Source organism: Dasypus novemcinctus, chromosome 13, assembly GCF_030445035.2.
Source record: "Dasypus novemcinctus isolate mDasNov1 chromosome 13, mDasNov1.1.hap2, whole genome shotgun sequence".
Classification (NCBI taxonomy): domain Eukaryota; kingdom Metazoa; phylum Chordata; class Mammalia; order Cingulata; family Dasypodidae; genus Dasypus; species Dasypus novemcinctus.
In genome coordinates, this window is record NC_080685.1 from 72,987,905 (window position 1) to 73,001,123 (window position 13,219).

Genomic DNA, 13,219 nt, shown 5'->3' on the forward strand with positions numbered 1-13,219 from the left:
TTCTGCATTTTACAAGTTTAATATTTTAGGTTTAAATTCATGTTAATTTTGAGTTATTTTTTGTGTAGGAGATGATGTTCAGGTTGAGACTTATTTGCCGCCCCCCCAGTGAATATCTAATTGTGCTAGCATCATGTGTTGGAAAGGCTATCTTTCTTTCATTTAGTTGCTTTTGTACCATTGTCAAAAATTAGTAAAGCATATTTCTGTGGCTGTCTGTACTGTTCCATTGATCTATGTATCTACCCTTCAATCAATACCATAAGGAATTGATTATGTGTGATTCTTCCCACTCTAATCTACTTTTTCAGGTTTACTTTAGCTAGTCTACTGCCTCTATGTCTATAAAAATTTTTGCAAAAGCTTTTAATATCTACAATAAATCTTGATGGGATTTTGATCAAAATTGCCTTGAACATATAGATCACTTTGGGAGCAAATGACACCTTTATTATGTTGAGCCTTCCAATCAATGAACTTGGTACATTTTACCACTTATTTAAACATTCTTTGATATCTTTCTTTGGCATCTGTAGTTTCAACATACAATTATGCACATATTCTGTTAAGATTATGTCAGAATTTAATATTCCTTGGAGTTTTATTTCTTCCTTTATAGTCTGTACACCCTTTATTTCTTTTTCTTTCAATAGCCAGAACTTTCAGTATTATATATGAGAGTTGTGAGAGAGAATACTTATGCCGTGTTTCCAAACTTAGGGGAAACAAATTACATCTTTCTCCACTTATTATGATGGTATGATGTTAGATGTAGTTTGTTGTGGTTGTTATTGTTGTTTTGTAGATACTTATAATGAAAAAGAAGTGATACCCCTCAATCCATAAATTGCCAAGCGTTTTTATTATGAATAGGTGTTGAATTTTGTCAAATACTCTTTCAGCTTCAATTGATGTGAACTCATAATTTTTCTCTTTTAGCCAAATGATATGATGGATTATATTGATTGATTTTGATTGTTCAACCAGACAAGCATAACCAAATAAATACTATTTTGCCATAGGATTGCTTTTATGCATGGTTTATTTTATTTTCTTATATCTTTTGAGAAATTTTGTTATATGTTCATAAAAGATATTGATCTGTAGTGTTTATTGGTTGTTTATTTATTTATTTATTTTTTGGTTTAATAGTAATACTAGTCTTATAAAATGTATTGGGAAGAGTTCCCTCCTCATCTATTTTCTGAAAGACTATATAAAATCAATCTTAATTTTTAAAATATTTGGTAGAATTCTCCAGCGAAAGCATTTGGAACTGGAGATTTATTTTTCAGGGGTTTTTGAATTATGATTTAATTTATTTTATGGTTATAGGGCTTTACACATAATCTATTTATCTTGATTGGGCTTTTTAGTAGTTTGTTGATTTTGAGGACTTGGTCCATTTCTTCTGAATTTTCTAATTTATAGGAACAAATTTGTTTTTAATTTTCTTCTCCATGCCATGACTGCTGTATTGTAATATTAAATCATGCTTCATTTCTAATATTGGTAATTTGTATCTTTGACTTTATTTTCTTCAGTCTTCCTAGAAAGTTAGCAATTTTATTTATTTGCACAGGGAATCAGCTTTATGTTTCATTGATTTTCTATATTTTTTCCTATATTCAATTGCATTCTTTCTGTCTTATCTTTCTTATTTCTTTTCTTCTGCTTATTTTGGCTTTATTGTACTCTGTCTTGGTTCTTGAGGCAGAAACTTAGATAATTATTTGAGATTTACTTTTTCTAAAAAATGTATGCATTTAATGCTGTAATGTCCTGCTTGGCACTGTTTTAATTGTTTCCCATATATTTTTACATTTTGTACGTTCATTGTCATTAAGGTTTATTTATTTTATTTTCCTTTCAGACTTCCTCTTTTGCATATAGATCATTTAAAAACATGTTTTTAACTTTCCAAGGGTTTAAAAATTTTCCTCTTGTCTTTCTGTTATTGATGTCTAGCTTGATTCCATTATGGTCAGATAACAGAGTCTGTATTATTTCAATTACTTTAAATCAGTTGATGTTTGCCTTCTTGCCCAGAATAAAGCATATTCTGATGAATGATATATTCATGCTTGAAAAACAAATATTTATTTATTGTTGTTGGGTGGTATAGTTTCCATATGTCAACTAATTCCTGTTGTTTGATTGTGGTGTTCAAATCTTCCTTGTTAATGCTAAGAGTCTTACTTAAATTTTTTATTTTTACACCAGTCACTCTGTTTAGTTTTAGTATTTAAGTCTTGATCTATTTTTGTGAGCTGTGGTACAAATTACAATTTCATTCTCTGAGCCTTTGTAGTGTTACATTGGTCAGGCTGGTATATCTGCTTTAACTTTGGATCTACCGCTTTTCCCTGTACATGGAGCCTGAGAGAGCAAAAGAAATTCCCCCAGAGAGTACAGTGAGGCCACAAGGTAGGGGAAGGGATTCAGAGACCCACAGAGATGACAAGTTGTCCTGATCTGGGCCAATTGTGGGAGCATTCCTCTTGCCATTGGTCCCTGGCCACTTGGTGATGCTAGGTAAATGAAAGTATGTCAGGCTAATGGGGTCAAAGATGCTTCCCAGTCCTGGCTGATTATTAAGGTAAGATCCTCCTAGTCAATAACACTTGCCACAGGCTGTCTCGTGGGTGGGGATGTAGAACATCATGCCAGGCAAGTTGGCTTATTGCTGGCAGGGATTCTGATCCATTACCAGTATCTGGTATTTTCAGTGGGCTCCTATTTGATCTAAGAAGGAATGAGCCTATCTAGATCACTTTCTATGGCTATGTTGGGATCAGAAACATCAGGCCTGTGTTGCTGTGCCCTGTTGTATGGGAGGATGGAAGATACTCTGCCACTGTGCTGTTCCTCCAGTTCTGAAGTCCTATGCCAATTTACCTTCTTATTCCACCTTTCAGAGTCTTCCTTTTGTTGTCTCTTTCATTACTTCCTGATTTTCTAGTTGAATCTAGTTGGAAGCAGCACGGAGAAATGATTATGTAACCTTCTCTGGACCAAAAACCCATTACCTATGTGTTTGTTTTTTTCTTTATTTTTAGTATTATTTTTTGGTAATTGTGTCATCAATTTAAAACATTTAATTTCAGAAAAAACACTTTTTTCAACTCCATGAAAGATCACCACATTAAGAGTGAAATTACCCTGAATGAAATATTTTTGATACTTTCATAGTTAATGCCTTCTGGGTAACATCCAAGGTATTTCTTCAAATTACCAGATTTTATTCTATATATAATATTTCGGTAGAGTTCTCTCGTTCACATTTTAAGTATCATTAATGATCCTTACCTTTGGAATTATTCTTTGTAAATCGTAAACAGACCTTTGGGTGTTGTGAGCAGTGTGGACCATGAAAATGAATGTAGGAGAGGGGAACTAATTTTAAAATTTAGAGTTTTTGCTGAAAAAAATGAAATGAAGCAAGAATAGGTATATGAAATGACTGTTCTACTTCATGATCTAAGAAAAATCTTAGTAGAATACAATTCAGAAGGAACTGAAAGTATAAGAGAAATAAACTAGTTAACTTTTAGAATAGTTTTAAGAAAGTCTTTATTGATTGGACCGTTCATTTCTAATAGAGCTTAGCAAATGGGATAGATACAGTGGTCATAAATATGTTTTGAGTTATCGGATATGAACTGAATTCTGTAATTGTGAGGTATAAACATGCACTAAGCATGACTTTAATGAAACAGCTAAAAAATCTGCTCAATTTCCTTTGCAGGTTTTTGTTTGTTCATTTGTTTAATCCATAGTTTTAGTACATGAAAACTTAAGATAATTCAATAACATTTAATACAGAATAATAAGTCTGAATATTTGCCACATTTTAAAATTTTAAGACCTTTTTTTTATTAATATAAAAGTTCTTATTTAGTTTACTTGTTTGACTGTATATAAAGTTGGACAAAAGTATAAAAATTATGTTTTAAAATACATAAAGCTCTTTATTGAGACATGTTTTAACTACAGTATATAGTACAAGCAGTCTCAGAATTATGAAAAAATACTAAAATATTAATTTTACTAAAAATATTAGTTTTACTTAGCATGGCTAAGTTTGTTAAATTTTAAAATTTGGATTGAAACTGGAAAGTTTGACAGTGGGCATCAAAAATGATAATATAGATACTAAGAGAGCAATATATGTGTGCATATAGGTATTATAGAAGTGTAACCAAATGGAAAAAAATGCACCTTTATAGTCAGAAATTTGTATTTGAAATTATGAATTTAACAGAAGTTTAAATGTGTAATATTTAATACATTACCTGGCATATAGAAAGTGCTCATAAAAACTGAATTCCTCATCAGAAATATGCAATATTCTCAATTACCTAGCAATAAAAAGTAAAATACTCCATAATGCATATTGAGCTGGCCTTTCTGAAGAACTAGTTAAAATATTCGTACCCTTGTCCAAGTAATATCACTTATTTGCCTTTTTTTCCCATAAAAAAATCAGATTTCACATTCAGATTTATATCCAAATATGTTTATTATAGAAAAATAATATGAATAAAAATGAACACAACTAAAGTGCAAAAAAGCAGATGCTTAAATGTGTTATGGTACTTTTATATCTTGCTATATTATATAATCATTCACATTTTATTTATGAAGAATTATATACAACATGGTAAATGTAAAAATTATGTGTATTTATGTCAACTCTACCAAAAATATTCTTACAGAATAATTAGAAGGAATTGCTTTTTATATATGGTTTACAAACCATATTCTTTGTGTAATGCTACATTAGTCATTTGAAGAAAAATTGAACTAGTATGGTAGAGTTATTTAGATTTTTTCCCAATTCTCTTAACTTTCATTTGTTAATAATATAAGATAAATTGTAAACACCTCAGTTACTTCTTTTCTTGGAAGTATTTGCATTATCAACGAATAAATAATACAATAATACATAAGAAAAAGAAAATCCTCTCTAAAGAGAATTTCTGGTATCAGAATTATAGAGTCAGTGATAATTTTGCAGTATTTGCATAGCCATGTTCTTAAATCACACAGAAGCCATTCTTTACTGCATTCTTAATAAAATTGACCTTAGCTATAGAAAACACAAACAAAACAAATTATTCATATGTGTAATATATTTGATGATATAAAGATATGAAAACAAAACATTGAATCTCCTCTCTGTTGGCCTCCTCTTCTCCCCAAATATGCTTACATGTTTTCTGTTCTTGTTCTTATTATTATTCTTATTTGGATTAAGATGTATTAAAATTGTGAGCAGAAAGAGTTATGAGGAGAAAACAACTAAAGAAAACAGTGGAAATAATCCTTAAAACTATTGAATAGGCATAGGGTTATACAAACTTTCAGAGATAAAAACCCAAAGGGACAACTGGAGAACTCACTTTTATAGGTTAAAATATTAAAAGCTTATGCAGAAAAGAAAAATTCATATGCAAGAAAATCATAAAGCCATTGCTACATGTCAAACATGCAGCCAAAATTTGGGTATATTATTTTTATCAACTAATCAACAATTTTTGTGACATTGTTACACTGCATTTGGAGAGACAAACATTTAAACACCCAAATATAAGTATGTCTTAAGCTCTTTTGAATACAAAACTCCTTAAGAATACATAGCATGAAAAACTCATTTTCCTTCTATCTGAAAAATAATTTTAGTGCTTCCTTTAGTGCATGGCTGTTGGTGACAGTCTCTTAGTTTCTGTTTTCTGAAAGGATTTTTATTCCATGTTATGGATTGAACGTATTCAAGTCCTAATCCCCAGTCATAAGAATGTGAATTTATTTTTAAATATGACCTTGTAGGTGTTATTAGTTAAGACCAAACTGGAGGATTAGGGTGGACCCTAGTCCAATACGACTAAGTCTTCACGAGCAGAGAAAATTTGGATATAGTCAGTGAACAGGAGACAGACAGAGAGAAAGACAGCCAGACACGAGATATTTTGCAATTTCTCGCGGTAGGAAAGGCACACGTGCACTGGAGAAGAGGGCGTGTGTCTGGGCTGAGTTTTGGGGCAAGAGACATCGTTTTTTAAAAGATGCACTTCCATTCATTGTTATGAGAGAAAGTGTGTATTTTTGTGGAATGAGATGGAAAACATTAAGAGAAGAAAAAGGAATAAACTGAAGCCTACTGCTCGGATGGAGTGCTATTGTCTCCTTATAACTTAAAGGCAGACTTTTAAGACCCAATATGCCACTGTGCAATTGTTTTCTTGGATTTTCTAAGACACATACATTATGAAGTCAGTCCGCCTAGATAGATAAATCACGTGTTTCTAGCCTAGTGGAAAATAAGATCCTCAAGTCTATCCAGTAGGTATAAAATAAAATGTTCGAGATGCTATGTATATTGTTGATAGATTCCTTTAATATATGTAGCTAAAAGAATTGCAGGTGCAGTAAAATAGGAACAGCAATGCTTGATGAATCCATAATTTTAAGGTCTAATCTTTCTTGATTATTCGGTATCCAGAGAAAAATATTGTAAGGTAATTAGTATTTTTTAAATTTCTTTTTGGGGTGTTTATTGTTAGGGTATGGAAACAACACTGATATTTGTGTTGATTTGTTCTTCCAGTTAGCTGAGTTTGTTTAATTCCAGTAGTTTCCATGTAAATTCTTTGGGGTTTTCTATATATAGGGTCATGTGATCTGAGAGAAGACGTATTTTCTTTTTTTACTGTCTTCCAGATATTAGAAGAGCATTCAGTCTTTCAGCATTGAATATGTAATGTGAACTTTGAGTTTTTCACAAATGCCTTTTATCATATTTAGGAAATACCTGCTCTTCCTAGTTTTCTAAATATTTTCATCAAGAAGAGGTGCTGGATTTTATCAAATGAGTTTTTCACATGAATTAAGATGATCATGTGTTTTCTGTTGTTGTTGTTTGTTCTATTAATATCGTATATTACATTAATTGATTGTCATATGTTGAAACACCCTTGCATAACTTGGATAAATCCTACTTGACCATGGTGTATAATTCTTCAAATGTGCTGTTCAATTAAATGTGCTAGTAGTTTATTAGAATTTTTCTCTCTATAGTCTAAAGGATATTCCTTTGTAATTATGTTTCTTGTGGTGTCATTGTCTGGTTTTGATATCTAGGTAATTATCTTATAGAAAGAATTAGGAAGGGTTCACTTCTGTTTTCTGGAACAGTTTAAGAAGGATTGTTGTGAATTATTTAAATATTTGCTAAAATTCACCAGTGAGATCATTTGTTATTTGACTTTGTATTTGAAGATTTTCATCACTGATTTGATCTCTTTACTTATTATAAGTCTGTTCAGATGTTCTATTTCTCTTTGAGTCAGTTTAGGTAGTTTCTATGTTTCTAGGATATTTTATACTTCATATACGTTATCTAATTTGTTGGCAAACAAATGTTCATGTTATTGTCTTATAATCATGTTTATTTCTGTAAATTTGGTAGTAATGTCCCTACTTTTATTTCTGATTTTAGTTTTTTGTGTATTCTCCCTTTTTTTCTTATTCTGTCAAGATAAATGTTCATCAAATGTGGTGATATTTCCAGAGGAACAAACTTAATTTCACTGATTGTGCTAGCTTTAGATTTAATTTACTCTTCTTTTTCTAATTCTTTAACTGTGAATTTGAGTTATTGATTTATTTGAGTCTTTTGATGGAACCAATTTTTAGTTTCCTAGTCTATTCAAACAGATACCATGAAATGCAGTGACTTAAGCATTGAGAATGTATTAGCTAACAGTTTGAGGCCAGTAAATTGCCCACATCATGGCATCATCAAGGGATGCTTTCTTTCTGAAGACCAGCTATTATAAATCCTTGGCTCCTCTGCTTCCTGGCAAGACTCATAGGGACTTTTGCTGGTCTCTCCCTTTTCTTCTAGGTTTTTTTGCTTTCAGGTTCTTGCTTTCAGGGTTTTATTATCTTTCTGTCTGTATTTCATTCTCTTAGAAAAGACTCCAATAATAGGATTAAGACCCATCCTAAATGAGGTAGATTACTGTTTAATTGATGTAGCTTCATCAAAAGGTCCTACTTGTAATAGATTAACCCATAGGAATGGATTAACTTTAAAAACACATTTTTCTGGGAGTACATACAACTTCAAACCATTACTCAATTTATAGCTATGAATTTTCTTCTGTGCACTGCTTTTGCTGTACCCCATAAATTTTGGTATATTGTGTTTTCATTTCCATTCATCTCTCAGTATTTTACAATTCCCTTTATGATTTCTTCTCTGTCCTATTAATTGATGAAGTGTGTGTTGTTTCATTTCCACATAGTAGTGACTCTTCCTATCTTCTTTCTATTATTAATTTTTAGTTTCCTTCTATTGTGGTCAAAAAAGATAAATTCTATGATTTCAATCATTTTTCAATTTAATGAAATAATATTTATTACTTGATATTTGGTCTGTGCTAGAGAAAGATCCATTTGCACTTGAGAAGAATGGGTATTCTGCTGTTGTTGGATAGAGGATTCTGCACATGTCTGTTAGGTCTACTGGTTTATAACATTGGTATTGACCTATTGTTGTTCCATCCATTATTTTAAATGGTGTATTGAAGTCCTCAACTATTGCTGTAGAACTATATCTCCATTCAGTTCGGTCAATGTTTGCTTCATGTATCTGGTGGCTCTGTTATTTATTACATATAGGTTTATAGTTGTTTTATCTTTGTGATGACACTTTGATCAATAGAAAATGACTTTCTTTGTCTTTGTAACCGTTTTTAACTTAATATCTGTTTCATCTGATAATATTATAGCTACTCAAACTCTCTTTTGGCTAATATTTGCATAAATTACTACTCTCCATCCTTGCCTTTCATTTTTTTTAATGAATTTGAATCTAAAATAATTGTTTTGTAGAGAGCATATATTGGATTATGCTGTTTTTAAAAATCCATTCTTGCACTCTCTGTAGTTTAATTAATTTACAATAAAAGTGATAATGAATGAGGGAGGACTTACTTCTGCTTTAATTCTGTTTTCCACATATCCTTGTATCCTGCCTCTGCTGATTGTGTCTAATAATTCTAATAGCTTAGGTGTGGATTTTTCAGGATTTTCTAGGTATAGGATAATATCACCAGTGAATAGTGAACATTTTATTTCTTCTTTTCCTATTTGAGAGTTTTGTATTTCTTTATCCAGCCTATTCTCTCCAGCTAGAATTTTTAGAACAATATTGAATAACAGTGAAAGTGGACATCATTGCCCTGTTTCTGATCTCAGCAGGAAATCTTTTAGTCTTTCACCATTAGGTTCAATGCTAGCTGTAGGGTTTTATATAAGCACTATACCATTTGAGAAAACTTCCTTCTATGCTTACCTTTTGGAGTGTTCTTATCAAGAAAGGATGTTTTATTTTGTCAAAAACCTTTTCTGCATCAATTGAGAAGCTTGTGTGTCTTTTCTTCTTCAAGTTATCAATGTCATTTATTACACTAATTGATTTTCTTCATTTAAACCATGCTTACACATCTGGGATAAAACACACTTGATCATGGTGTATTAAAGCCCACATTAATGATAATTTAGGTCAATAAACTTGTTTTATGGTAAAAAAAATAGCTTTTAATGTTCTTTTGGATTCAGTTTGCAAGCATTTTGTTGAGCAATTTTGCACTGATATTCATTATAGATATTATTCTGTAATTTTATTTTTGTATTATCTTCATCTGATTTTGGTATTAGGGAGATGTTGGCTTCATAGATTGAGTTTGGTAACATTCTTTCCTGTTCAAATTTTTGGAAAAGCTTGTGCAAGATTGGTATTAGGTAGTCTTTGAATGATTGTGGTATTTACCTGTGAAACCATCTGGTCCCAGGCCTTTCATCTTTGGGAATTTTTTGATGACTTTTTCAATCTCTTCATTTGTGATTGTTTGTTGTGATCTTTCATTTCTTCTAGGTCAGTGTAGGTGGTTCATTTGTGTCTAGGAATTTGTCTGTCTCCTCAACATTGTCTAAATTTTTGGCATACAATTGTTCATAGTATCCTTTTATGACCTCTCTTATTTGGTGGGGTCCTTTGTTATGACCCCCTCTCATTTTTTATTTTATTTATTTTCATCTTCCCTCTTTTCTTCTTTGTCAGTTTACCTAAGAGTTTATCAATGTTGTTTATCTCAGAGAACCAATTTTTTATTTCGTTGGTTCTATTTGTTGTTCTTGTTACCAATTTCATTTATATCTTCTCTGATCTTTACTATTTCTTTCCTTTGGTTTGCTTTGGTATTAATTTGCTGTTTTTTTCTAGTTCCTCCAGGTGTGCAGTAAGGTCTTCAATTTTAGCTCTTTTTTTCTTTTTTTAATATAAGCATTGAAGGCTATAAATTTCCCCCTCAAAACAGCCTTTGAGGTGTCCCATAGGTTTAGATATGTTGTGTTCTCATTTTCATTTGTCTCAAGATATTTGCTAAATTCTCTTGCAATTCCTTCTTTGAGCCACTCATTATTTAAGAGTGCATTGTTTAATCTCCATTTATTTATGAATTTTCCCTTTTGCCTTCCACTATTGATTTCCAGCTTCATTCTGTTTTGATCAGAGAAAGTGTTTTGTATAATTTCAAGCACTTTAAATTGACTGAGACATGTCTTGTGATCCAACATATGGTCTATCTTGGAGAAGGAATCATAAACACTTGAAAATAAAGTATATTCTGAAAAACAGCTCTATAGATGTCTGTTAGGTCTAGTTCATTTGTCATATTATTCAAGCTCTCTGTTTCTTTATCATCTGTCCAGATACTCAATCCAATTCTGAGACTGTTGTTTTGAAGTTACCAACTATTATTGTGGATACACCTGTTTCTCCCTTCAACTTTACCAGTGTTGATGATACATGAGGCACAGGTTAGGTGAATAAATATTTAGAATAGTTATTTCTTCTTGGTGAATTTCCCCTTTTATTAATATATAATGACCTTCTTCATCCCTTATAACAGTTTTGCAATTAAAATGTATTTTGTCCAATATTAATATCACTACTCCAGATCTTTTTTGTTTACTATTTGCATGGAATATCTTTTTCCAGCTTTTTATTTTTAACCTGATAATGTCCTTATGTCTGAGGTGAGTCTCTTGTAGACAAAATATAGATGGCTCATATATTTTCTTATCCATTCTATCAGTGCATGCTTTTTGATTGGGGAGTTCAAGCCATTAACATTTAATATCATTACAATAATACCTTATTTACTTCATCCATTTTGTACTTTGGTTTTCAGTTATCATATTGTGCTATTAGCTATTTACCGTTTAATTTACCCCTCCTAATAATCTTCATTTCTATGCTCTTCTCAAGTCTCTCACCCTTGTTTTTGTTTTTTGTTGTTGTTGTTTGTTGGTTTTCCTTTAAGTTTGCAGCATTCTCTTTAATATCTCTTGCAGATCTGGTCTTTTGATAATATACTCAATATGTTTTGTTGTTTGCTTGTGAAGACTTTGAACTCACCGTCATTTTGAAGGACAGCTTTGCTGGATACAGTATTCTTGGCTGGCAGTTTTTCTCTTTCAATACCTTAAATACATCATGCCACTTTCTTAATTCATCCGTGGTTTCTGATGAGAGGTAGGTACTTAATCTCATCAAGGTTACCTTGTCTGTGATGCTTTCTTTTCTCTTGCTGCTCTCAGAATCCTCTTTTTATTTCTGATATTTGTCATTCTGAATAGTAGGAGTCTTAGGTAGGTCTGTTTAGATTTATTCTTTTGGAGTGCGTTGTCTTTTTTGGATATTAATATTTATGTCTTTCTTAATGGTTGAGAAGTTTTTGGTCATTATTTCCTCATATATTCTTTCTGTCACTTTTCTATTCTCTTCTCCTTCTGGGACACTGAGAATGTTTCCAGAATGTTGGGAATGTTCATGTGTTTCCATTGTCATTCAATTCCGTGAAACTCTGTTCCATTATTTCCATTCTCTTCTTTTCCAGTTCAGATGCTCTGTCTTCAAGATCATTAATTCTGTCTCTGAGCAAATCAAATCTGCTCTTATGCTCCTCTAATGTATTTAATCTCATGCATTGTGTCTTTCATTCCAATCAAGTCTGTTGCTTTTCTTTGCAGACTTTCAAATTGTTCTTTATTCTCACCTAGAGTGTTCTTAATATATTTTATTTCTTAGTCATATTTTCTTTTACTTCTTAAGTTTCAGGAGAGTTGTGCGATTTTCATTGATTAATTGTCTTTAATCCCATATCTTTTCAGGACATGTTGTTTATTCCTTTGGTTGGGTCATCTCTTCCTGTTTCCTAGTATGGCTTATAGCTTTTAGCTGATGTCTAGGCATCTGAATTATTATGTTGGTGAATTTACTCTGTTCACCAATTTCTCTCTCTTGCCTATTTAATTTCAAAGCTCTGCTTTGAAATGTGGTTCAACTTGTTCTAAGTCTTTAAAATTGTCCAGCTTAAGTGACCAAAATCATGCCAGTAACTACTTATGTGGTAAAGATTTCTCCCAGTATAGATAGAACCAAAAGCAGTTTTTGTCTATCCAGATGGGCCAGCCGGTGGCGCTTATTGGTGCACTTTTCCATGGAGGTGTTTATTTCATTCTCTGTTTTCCTGTGTTTTGGTCTGGCCAGAGCTGAGTTTCAATGCACCTCTGCTGGCTAAATTCACTGAGGAAAAGCCCCTTAACCCCCCCCTCCCTTTTAGCTTGTAACAGCTGACAGGGAGAAAAATGTCCGTTCCCTGCTCTGTCAGCTGCAGTGAGCCAGGAGTTTTACCCCAGTTTGATAACATGGGGTGGGAAAGGGTAGCTGCAGAGGTTTGGTAATTCATGTCTGTTGTTTCAAATTCTTTTCTCTGTCCCTCACCCTCCCAGGAGTTGCATAGCCCTGTCTTAGATTTCTCCATTGTTTGTGTGTGAAAGTTGAGGAGTGCCTGCCTAATCTGATACCATCTTCCCACAATTCCGATCAATTTTGTCTTTGCCCCAGACAGTTTTGTTGTTAAACAATTACTGCTAATTGTTTTTCAAAATATCTTTTGGGTAAAGACTGTTCCCACATAGTGAGTTTTGAGATAGGTCATAAAAACAAGTCCGAAAATAGAAGTTTCTATAGAAATGCCTGTTAGGTTAAATAATGGTAAATATCTCAGTATGGTCTTTGGGGGATGGCTCCAAACATTTTTGCCCTCTCCAGTGGTGGCTAGTCTTTTGGTTTTCAACTGCT